The sequence below is a fragment of the Oratosquilla oratoria genome, chromosome 4 (assembly GCF_046742065.1).
Source record: "Oratosquilla oratoria isolate Oo_2021 chromosome 4, ASM4674206v1, whole genome shotgun sequence".
Classification (NCBI taxonomy): domain Eukaryota; kingdom Metazoa; phylum Arthropoda; class Malacostraca; order Stomatopoda; family Squillidae; genus Oratosquilla; species Oratosquilla oratoria.
Genome location: NC_134780.1, coordinates 57019926 through 57032425, shown reverse-complemented (window position 1 = coordinate 57032425; position 12500 = coordinate 57019926). Strand labels below are relative to the sequence as shown.

The 12500-nt window shown below is 38.7% G+C and overlaps 1 long non-coding RNA gene across 1 annotated transcript in view; it reads right to left on the bottom strand.

Moving 5' to 3' along the window:
- The window catches only part of LOC143024876 (uncharacterized), a 319012-nt gene that overhangs the window by 229471 nt on the left and 77041 nt on the right, over positions 1–12500 (bottom strand). The gene's annotated exons all lie outside the window — the stretch shown is intronic.

The window sequence follows — 12500 nt, the reverse complement described above, 5'->3', positions numbered from 1 at the left end:
GACAGATCATCCCTGGATCTCGCCCACTGCCCTGGGCCAGAAGCAATGTAGTAAGACAGCACATCCACAATAAGGCCGTTTTACTTAATCGGCGAACCCTCCTCTCCACCCGCTTGTTTTGTATACAAAGTTTAGTACTTCCGTTTACTCTACCGAGTCAAAGGTCTTTTCGTAGTCTATAAACCTAAACACGAACGTTCATTGCATTTTGTCGTTTTCTCGACAAGCGTCTGTAGAACTGAGCGTTTCCTAACTAGGGGCGCTGAAATTAGTTTTAGGGGGTGCTGGGAAGCGAGGCCTACATGCACTTTCCTTTATCCTTCCAGTAATAAGATATTAGGGGTTCTGGACTGTTTAGATTTGACTACGGGGGGTGCTGCTAGTGTCGGAAAAGGCTGGGAAACGCTGCTCCAGATGGTCTATTGTGAAGTATTCGCTTCTATATCCTGCTTCTTCTCTTGGTTGGTTTCCGTATAAAATGTTGCCTAGTCTTACTGTGTCTTGCTGCACTGCTACTGACCCAGGGCAGAGGGCGGGATACAGGGATGTCCCTTCATCCAAGAGGAGCTAAGAGGAGAGGGAGGAAAGGGTGGTGGATGGGAGTGGAATGGGTGGGAGTAGAATGGGTGGGTGTGGCTATGTGCCTTTTGACTTGGTCAGCTTCTTTATAATGGAGAAAAAAAGCCCTTGGTATATAGATTTATTTTCAAGAATTTTGGCAGACACTATATACATCTAATAACAAACTAATTGGTCGATCATTATAATTTTCTCTGTGTTTCTTGTGAAGTAAGATTTCCATAGCACTGCATCACGATTCAAGAATGCTACCTCGACATGCGCACTGGATATATAGTTAAATTAATGTACAATGAAATTCTTTCCCTCCGTCTATCAGAAGATCTATCGATCTATTTTTTTCCATCTTTTAACAAATTTTACATTTCTACTTGTAAGTTCTGGTACACTACTATTGTCTACTGATAGATTTATAAATTGAATTGTGGCATTTAAGTAAATCTATTGGTCCAATTCCTTTATTAATTTCCATCGTTTTTTCTCTGCATTTAAAATCCCCTTATTCACATATCTTTCAGAGAAATCATCTGGCAACTCCGTGAAGCTGATCTGCATTCGACTCGTTAACTACTTTTGCCTTTCCGGATAGTTTCCTTTATATGAACCATGTTTCTCTTTCTTTTTATCTGTTTTTTATTGATAAGCTTATTCACTTCACCTCTCTCTGCTTTGTCCCTCCTTTTCACTGTCACTTATTACTTTGGAGAATTTGCTTTCACTGTTTTTCTATATTTCCTATTTTTTCTGTTGATTCACTAATGATATTCACTAAATCAAAATTTACACCTTTGATGGTGTCCTCCTCATGTTTTAATTTTCAATTTTATCTTAAATTTCCTACTTAGATTAAATCTGCCTGTGACGACCAGTATTGTGACGTCATGTCGACACTGTTCTACCAGTCGTTGTAGAATCAAGTCATATATTTGTTGACATGGAAACACTGAACACGGTCATTGAGCTTTTTATTCAATAAAATCCATTACTGGTTAGGAATTGCTACATTCAAATATAATGTAAATACAAAACAATACGAAAAAAGGAAGAGTAGTACAGATATGGGAGAAAGAGGGGGAAGTAGGAAGTGGAAAGACTGTTAAGCAGTGATAAAACAAAAGAATTATATGGTAAACGTGGACATGCATGCACGCATGCACACACACACACACACACACATACACGCAAATAATCACACAAAACATAGCACCGCACACAAACATGTACACAGAGACCAAAAGGTCTTTATTCGTAATTTCATTCCTTTACCCTTGACCACCTCCCCTTTACCAATCCCACTCTCTTGTTTGAGCCCGTGGGAGTGATATTTCACTCCCCCCCCCCCAAAAAAAAAAAAAAAAAAAATCCCCCTCCCTATGTAGTGGCCTCTGCCTCCCGGGCGTCTTCTTCCGCCCCCCCCCCCCGCTGGCATCTTAACCAACTCACCAACTCTTGGACTTTGCAATCGATTTTAATCAGGTATCCGGACAGTGTCTTGATTTCGAAGACTTTCGTGTCGGATATTGGAAACTTCCTAATTTCGCGGGTTTCCAACAGAGAGATCTATCCGTACCAAAATACTGCGTCTTTTTGTGATGAAGTTGTTACAACCGGATTTCGACACGATCAAAATATACAACTATTTATCTACGGTCAGGCGCGTAAATAGGGGGAGGCAACCCCGAGCATCCAGATGGGGGGAGGGGGGGAGCATCCAATCAGATAATTGGGGGGAGAGGAACTAAATAACTTTGGTTGATTTATATCTAAATCGAATCAAGTGTTTATGTTTCATCTGTGTTTACATATTCAAAATGTCTTCCTTTCTCGTGATATTCCTAAGTATTAGGACTCATACTTGAATCTTTACCTCACACTCACCTCGATGTGGGCGATCTACCCGTATGCCAATCTGTGTTCGGTTGTGTCTACCAATCTGAATAAAATCGTCTAGCGACAACCAGAACAAAATATGTCAAGAAATGATTCGACTCAGTTGTGAGGTTCGTCTCCCAGGTAGAGCGCCGACCATCCAACTTTTTATAGGCAGTGAGGCAAATTCATCGATTTAATATATTTCACTGAACATTTCGTTAAATTGATAGAAGTCCTTGTTTGGCTCTGTGTACATATATTTGTATCGCATGAACACGCACGAGCGCACACAAATACACACACACACATGCTACCACGCACACACACATACATACTACCACACATACACAACACACACTATCACAGATACATACACACACATATACGTGTGCACGCACATACACACACACACAAACACACAGACACACACACATACACACGCTTTAAGAGGACAGGGGAACAAAAGGTTAGGTATGATAAACTGGAGAATAGGAGACGGAACCCCACGAGCGTTGCTCCTTTCCAGTACACCACAATTTGGTAAATACAATTATGTAAACACACACACACATACACACGCACGCACGCACACACACACACACAATCACACACACACACACCTGAACAAAACTCTAGAAATTGCCAACGGAATAAAGGAGCTGGTACTGTGATTATTAAGTTAAATTTACGACGTTTTTTCAGCTACACGTTCGAGAGAAACCAGGTCGATCTCGAAGACGATCAAGACCAAGAGGAGCAAAGACTCATCCGAGGTGGCGTTGGGTCGTTCAGGCCTTTGTTGTTTGCTATTAATCCTTACGGGTATTTTCTATCTTCATTTTTTATTCTTTTTTCCTGACACATTCCGCTGTGGGCATTTTCCGAGTATTAAAAGAACGATGGTCGATTTTCAATACCTCTGCCTATCATATTCACTTAACTTCTTTCAAAGGTGAGAATAAAAAATAAAATAAATAAATAAATAAACAAATAAAGCGTATTATTGGTTGTACGTAAAAACGGCAACAAAAATGATTCCTCTTGTAGCATTTCCTTTCCCAGATTATAAAACTTCTCCTCTCCTCCTCTTCCTCCTTCGCCAACAGGAAGTTGATTTCAATTATGACGTCAAACACTGGAGTGATGGCGTCACTATATTCAACGTGAGCTATACCAGTACCCTGAAAGAGGAATTATATACATATATACATATATATATATATATATATATATATATATATATATATATATATATATATATATATATATATATGGGGACCTACCGCATTCTATGTACTCCCCTCTGTCTCCTATACTTCATCTCTTTACCCTTTTCCTCCCGTCATTCTAATACTTTATCGAAATAAACACCATATATGAGGATGGATGCTTTATTAGTACGCCGTTTCGTTTGTTACAGCTTTTTCCATGACTTGAAAAAGCTGCAACGAGCGAAACGTCGCATTAATAAAGGCCACTCCGTCGTCACATTTGGTGTTTATCTTGAAAGACTTGTCGACAATTTCCACTTTCATACGCATTCGATTAGTTCTTAGTATCTTAGTTCCCGAAAGAAAAGGTTTGTAAGGGAAATGATATGTACATTGTTATAAACTGGTCCTTTCTTCTCGGCAACATTTAATTACCTAATCCATTTCATTACCTAATGTTTATTACCACTCCGACCTGCCCGCCTATCAACACTACCATCCATGCCTTGTCGATATAAAGATCTAGATATACCAGGTCTAACCACTTCCGACAGAATTTCGAGAGTTGGCGCAGCGGGCCCGTGACATCACCTGGCTGCTCAAAGTGGGCTTCGCACGTCCCGTTGCTGTTAGTTGTAGCTGGCTCGTCGTACGGGGAGTGTCGCTGCCTCCGCTCGCACCGCTCCACGCAATTAGTTATATTCTGACAATGAAGATCTATATATACCGGTATATATAGATCTTGACAATATGGCTTATTGTACCATAAAGGATTGTGGCTCAAACCAAAGAGGAATTAAGCCAAATGTAAGTTTTCATCGTTTCCCTGCAAATACACGCACATGTGAACGTGTACACATATAAGCACACACGACGATATCTCCCCGTAAAATACAAGTATATAAAACACACACACACACACACATATATATATATGTGAACGTGTACACATATAAGTACACACGACGATATCTCCCCCTTTCCGTAAAATAAAATTATACAAATACTATCAACTCTATCAAATTTCTCGGTGGCGTAATCGGTTGAGAGTCAGGCCTGCAAAGTCAAGGTGTCGGCGATAATTGGTTCGAAACCAGTCCAAGTTTATTTATTTTTTTCAGTCTCGCTGCGCTTCGAGTCGTTACTCCAACTCTCGTGGGCGGGGAGTTGGAGATATGTGTGCGTGTAAGTTCATAGATCGGACATACGAGCTCTGAGCTCTCTTCCGGGAGGGAGATAGCTGTCGATCACGAGTCCAGTACGTGATCCAAAAGACAAAGATGAATCACACACACATGTGAACATGTACACATATAAGCACACACGACGATATATCCCCTTCCAATAAAATACACGCACACACATATACACACACACATACACACACACACACATATGTGAACGTGTACACATATAAGTACACACGATGATATCTCCCATTCCCGTAAAATAAAACTATATAAATACACACACACACAAATGAAAAATTTAATAATTCGGTGGCGCAATTGGCTGAGAGTCTGACATACAATGGTAAGATATTGGCGGTACCTGGTTCGAATCCTATCCAGGATGATTTTTTTTTTTTCAGTCTCGCTGTGTTTCGAGTCGTTACTCCAACTCTCGTGGGCGGGGAGTTGGAGATATGTGTGCGTGTAAGTTCATAGATCGGACATACGAGCTCTGAGCTCTCTTCCGGGAGGGAAATAGCTGTCGATCACGAGTCCAATACGTGATCCAAAAGACTAAGATGAATCACACACACATGTGAACATGTACACATATAAGCACACACGACGATATATCCCCTTTTCATAAAACACACACACACACACACACACACACACTATAATTTAATAAGAACAATCAAAGTTGCATTTACATACCTGGATGAAGAAATGGTGAGGAAAATTCTAATCACTCTGATAAGACCAAGATTGGAATATGCAGCAATGATGTGGTCACCAAGTACAAAAAAATGTATAAAAAGAAAATTGAAAGAAAACAAAGAGCAATTACAAAATTGGCACCAACACTCTCAAAACTATCATATGAAGAGAGACTAGCAAAACTTGAAGTACAGACACTAGAGCAAAGAAGAGAGAGATTTGATAGCTATTTACAGAATCATGAAAGGCATAGAAATTACTGATAGAGAGAATCTGATAAAATGGGATGACAGAAATACAAGAGGACATGGAAAGAAAATAAAAAAAGACAGCTATAGAAGAGACCTGAAAAAGAACAGCTTTCCTCACAGAGTAATAGACAGTTGGAACAAGTTAGATGAGAAAGTGGTGTGTGCAAAAACAATACATGAATATAAAAATAGTTTAGATAAAATGAGATACGAAAACGGGACACCACGAGCATAGCTCCCCTTCCCGTAAAATACTAGGTCAATACACACACACACTGATAATAGCAATGAGCTAGAGAGAGAGATAACAGGGGGGGGGGAAATATAATAATTCCAGTCTTCCTTAGCGTTTCACAGTTTTCTTCGGTGTTTCACAAAGAGAAAACGGAAACATCCAAATGACGTCAGAAGCTGCGCAGAACTGCTCAAGCGGTCAGACCTGGTATATTTAGGTCTTGGTCGATATTATCCTTCTTTGTTTTCGTTATAAAAAAAATAAAAAATCATGTAATAAAAATAAATATAATACACCAAAAATTACCATGGATACGCTGAAAGGAGATTTGCCTTTGTTAAATTCACCTGTCTGAAGGGAAACAAAATGACTTCAGGCAACCCGGACAAATACCAATGCGCATCGCGAATGGCATGGAAAAATCCAAATTAATCCCACATCCCACATTTTACTATCACGGATTCGTTTAAAAAAAAAATGATGGTGGTCACAGGCGGAGAATTTTGGATTAGTGACAAATACCGTTCAGAAATCAATCGCAATTCAAGTTTAGTGTTTTGGTCACGAACGCTCGGTAGCAGCTGCAGCAAAGGCGTCTCGGGTGATAAACTATTTGCTTTTAAGTCGCTGACGGAAGGAGACCACAAACAGGAAAATTGTCGACAAAAGACGCGACGAAGACTAACACTCCCGATTCGTGAGTTCTAATGTAAATCTACAACCACATCTTCAACACGACATATTTTTGGTTTCGGCTGTTTCCAGACGATTCTATCCAGCTCAGGAGTGGACTTCGGAAGTGCGGGTGGTCCCAAACGGGGCCTCGAGTCCGCGTAATAAGTCACCAATACAGTGTCAATTGCATTATCAGGTCCGATTGGTACGGATCGTATCACGCGCGTCTCGGCCGGAAGCGCGCGCGCGCGCACACACACACACACACACACACACACACACACACACACACACACGGGTTCCGCCAGCTTCCATTGGAAGTCCCGCCGCAGCGGTCAACCCGTCGTCTTGGCGCCGCAGTCCGTGAGGTCCGTCTCTCTCTCTCTCTCTCTCTCTCTCTCTCTCTCACTCACGACGTCGTAATGCGACCGCAAGATCGAAACCAACTCCCGAGTCTGCGCAGCCAAAAGTGAACCGTAACTTCAGTCTATTAATCTACAATGGCGGATACTCCTCAAGGACTAAGAAGCATATCAGTCTCTGGACAAAGTCGAGAAAAAAGAGAAGAAAAGAAGGAAAACATTACACACACACACACACACACACACACACACACACACACACACACACACACACACACACACACACACACACACACACACACACACACACATACGTATATATATATACTGTATATATTTATATATGTATACATATGTATATATATATATACATATATTTATATATATATATATATATATATACACACACACACAAATATATTAAACTTTTTATCCCAGTGTCGGAAAAGAAGACACTAATGTCGAAAGTTCTATATATTTCGATCACTAACTGTGATCCTCTTCTACTTGAAGCGGATCACAGTTAGTGATCGAAATATACAGAACTTTCGACATTAGTGTCTTCTTTTCCGACGGTGGGATAAAAAGTTTAATTTACTAATGTGCTACGACATTACTGCGATACATATATATGTACACACACACACAAACACACACACATATATATATTTATATATATATATACATTCATACATCCCACCTTTCTCACAGACGACTATTAAGCTCTAAAGCTTGTCAGTTTGACTGATTTACAGTTCAATTTCTGCAATGTCAGTGAAATTAGTCTCTGCCATGTTTAAATACACAAAGTGTAAGATCAAACCCTAACTCCTTTTTCCAGCAGCCGCAATCCACTTCTTTGAAGTCACAATTCCCACGACACAACAAGCGAACACAAAAAAATCTCGATTACATAATCTAAATTTTTATTCTAACGCTAAATTATTTATACATCCATTCAGCCCCAGAATAGTTTCCAGTACATAATAATTAATTTGTTTACTTCATGACATATATTTCGGCTCCATCATCCCATCAAATCTAGTGATAAAGACTGTAACTAAAGATGGCGGTACACTAAGCCAGCATGCTACTTGATTTTGTTACTTTGATTAGAAACGACTTCGATTGCAATATTCTAGACTCTTGTAAGAACATCTAAACAATGCGTCTAACATTCGCATTCTAAATTTAACTTCTCTTAGTTCGTCATTCGGCTGCTCACTCTATGACGCAAGAGTAATTTGACATTTGGAAAAAAAAAAAAAAAAACTAACCGAAGTCGTTTCTACCCAAACGAAGTAGCAAAACCAAGAAGCATGCCTAGTGTGCCGCCACCTTTACAGTACTTAATAACTATTCTTCTTATTTCATGATCTCTACTTTTCATCGATAATTATCTGGTGATAACTATAATTAAGTACGCTTGAAGACCTCAGGCTCCTCCAAGAGCTCCTCTTGGATCAGGGGAGGTTAAATGTCTCGCCACAACACGATCCCACGATCCACAACAAAGAGCACTTCCGAAGTAACTTATTATACAAATAGGGCTGAGGAGTCGAGGTGGTCTAAAGGTTAGCAGGCTCGACCCGCCCCTTGTCAGTCATCAGTTCAAACACTCTAATGAGCCAGCATTTATGAAAACACACACACTCACATGTATATATGTACAACACTGAATTGGTCCCAGTGATTAGAGATACATTTTTATCAACCACAATGCACTATAATTCTAAGCCATGCGCCTAGATGGCTTAGAATTAAAGTGCATTGTGGTTGATAAACATGTATATATATTTATATATACATATACACATATATATATATATTAGGTACTCTATATATATTCTTTATAAAATCTCCAAAACACATTACAGTGCCTGCCTGGTTTCAGGTATTATCTAAAAATAATGCTCGTTACAACGTGAAAAAAATACGAAACCTCCATAAACGGTATCATGTCATTGGTCGTTACTATGGCATTTTCCAGCAGAGCAAGAGAGAAAAGTAAATTTGAATTTCGTCGCAACGAATTATGTGTTTTTATTCTTGAGGGCGACATTGATCCTCAGGCGAGGTGGTGAGGGAAAGAAGGAAGGTTCTTGAGAAGAACAGTAGGAATTAAAAATGGCGGCACACTAGGCTAGCATGCTACTTGCTATTGCTACTTCATGTAGAAACGACTTCGGTTACAATATTCTAGACTTCCGTAAGAACATCTCAACAATGTGTAACATTCCTATTGGTTCTTCTCTTAGTTCGTCATTCATCTTCTCACTGCATGACGCAAAAGTAATTTGACATTTGGAACTCTGAAAAACAAAAGATCGTAACCGAAGTCGTTTCAACTCGAAGTAGCAAAAGCAAGTAGCATGCTAGCGAGAAATAATTAGTGTGCCGCCACATTCAGTGGTCAGCATTCTTCTTTCATTGGAGAATAGTGTCTGATCATAAAAGAAAGAGAGAGAGAGAGAGAGAGAGAGAGAGAGAGAGAGAGAGAGAGAGAGAGAGAGATGGGGGTGACAGATATATAGATAAACTGAGAGAAAGACCGACATTTTATGTAAGACTTTGATACCAAGTCTTCAGCAACACCAGGAAAGCTCCCCTCAGTCAAGGAGTTATCACACTGGGCTATTTTTCCTCCGACATCCTACCTCCAACCTCTATTTCAACAACTACATCATGATTTCGCTTAAAGAAATCTAGTCTTATCTAAGAACATTTCAACAGTACGAGTATGCCTAACAATCGTATAGGTTAACAATCTCTTTGTTCACCATTCAGCTTTGCTATATATGACGGAAAGATAATTCGATATCTGGAGACTTGTAAAATAAATATCGTAACCCAAGTCGATTTTGCTCACACGAACTGTCTGCGCTGGTAAAGCCCGTGGAAGCCCAGTGTAATAACCCATTGAGACGAATCAGAAGCATACTATCGTATGGGACAGAGCACCTGAGACCGGAAAGCTCAAGGCCCTTTGCACGTAACGAGCCCCGGGGGCGCCCTAAACGCACCGTACCCAGAAGCCCCTCCCTCAGAGCCCCCGAGGGCCCAGCAAATGCCAACACGGGGCCTGAGGGCGCACGCAGGGGCGTGGGAGAGAGATTTCAACGCCGACAAGATAACAATCCTGACCTGTAAGGCTCTCCACTCTACCCCACCACCCACGTACTAATCCCTCCCCCGCCCTCAACACATCCCAATATCCACCAGTTCTCATCCCCCCTACTCCCTTCCGTCCCGCTGGTATCAAGTAACGATGTAGCCCTAATTTCCCTATAATACCCTTCACCACCGTGCCGGACCAGACGCCAAACAATTTTATTCAACATTTAATGAGTAGTAGACTCAAATTATCTACACATCCATTCAGCCCCATAATGACTTATAGCACTCAATAACTCTTTCTTCTTACTTCGTGATATATATTTCCCCTCTATCATCCCATCAAATCTGGTGATAAGAACTATAAATATGGTGGCACATTAGACTAGGATGCTACTTGCTAGCCCACTGGAGATTTATTCCTAAATGCAGAAAAGAATTCTCAGTCACTTGTCATATCAAAAATATAATCATGGACACTATTACATGTAATACAATCACAAGTCTAATGAAATTAGTTAAATAAACATGTAATAGGATGTGATACGTTAATGTTATTTTTATTTACCAAATACTTTGTTTATCTATAAACATAAGGACATACAAATCACATACATATAGATATATACACATATTTATACACACACACACACACACACACACACACACACACACACACACACACACACACACACACACACATATATATATATATATATATATATATATATATGTATGACTAACTTCTTCGATAACACACACACACACACACACACACACACACATATATATATATATATATATATATATATATATATATGTGTGTGTGTGTGTGTGTGTGTGTGTGTGTGTGTGTATAAATATGTGTATATATCTATATGTATGTGATTTGTATGTCCTTATGTTTATAGATAAACAAAGTATTTGGTAAATAAAAATAACATTAACGTATCACATCCTATTACATGTTTATCTAACTAATTTCATTAGACTTGTGATTGTATTACATGTAATAGTGTCCATGATTATATTTTTGATATGACAAGTGACTGAGAATTCTTTTCTGCATAACACACACACACACACACACACACACATATATATACATATATATATATATATATATATATATATATATTCATAGTATATATAAATGATATAGACCATGGACTAAAATCTACTGTTTCCAAATTTGCTGATGATACAAAACTGTGCGGAGTGGCAAATGATCACTCAAACCAATTAGATATTCAAGAAGATTTAGATAAATTACAGCAATGGTCTGAAAAGTGGCTAATGAAATTTAACACAAGTAAATGCAAGGTAATGCACATAGGTAAAAATAACAGTAAGTAGGATTACAAGTTATTTGGAAATTCGTTAACAAAAGTGGATAGTGAAAAAGATCTCGGCGTAATTATCAGTAACGACCTCAAATCATCCAAGCAGTGTATTTCAGCCTCTGAGAAAGCAAATAAGATTCTAGGACTGATTGCGCGACCTTTTGATTTCAAAAGTCCATCACTCATTAACAAGCTATATAAATCGTTAGTTCGTCCACATTTGGAATATGCTGTTTCCGTATGGTCACCGAATCTCATTAAAGACATTGACAGACTGGAAAAAGTACAACGGCGAGCCACAAAACTGATTCCAAATATCAAAAATAAATCATACGAAAATCGACTAAAACATATGAATCTGTTTTCCCTAAAAAGGCGTAGACTCAGAGGTGACTTGATACAGGTCTTTAAAATTCTAAAGGGAATTGACAACATCAAAAGTGACCAAATTTTTACATTGAATGAGAATCAGACAAGAAACAATGGTCTCAAACTGTCCGGAAATAGATTCAATTTGGAAGTAGGTAGAAACAACTTTACCAACCGTGTAGTTAATGAATGGAATAAACTTCCTGCACAGGTAGTGCAATGTAGTTCAGTTCGAAGCTTTAAGAATCATTTAGATAAATACCTAAGTAAGATGCTGTAATGATTATAATTTATCTTATAGTATTTGTTTTTGTTTTGTTATCATTTGTCTGTCTGATTTTCATTTATTATTAGTTATATGTCAATTTATTATTATTTACTATTTACCTGTTTGTTTATTATTTAACTATACCTATGCATTTATTTATGTATTTTATTTGTTATTTACATTATCATAGTTTTTATTTATTATTTTATTATTATGATTTTTTTCGCATCCGACCTAGATATGGATCAAAAGGTCTCCTGTCGGCATGCTCCGCCTTTGTAATCCTTTATATATTATATATATATATATATATATATATATATATATATATA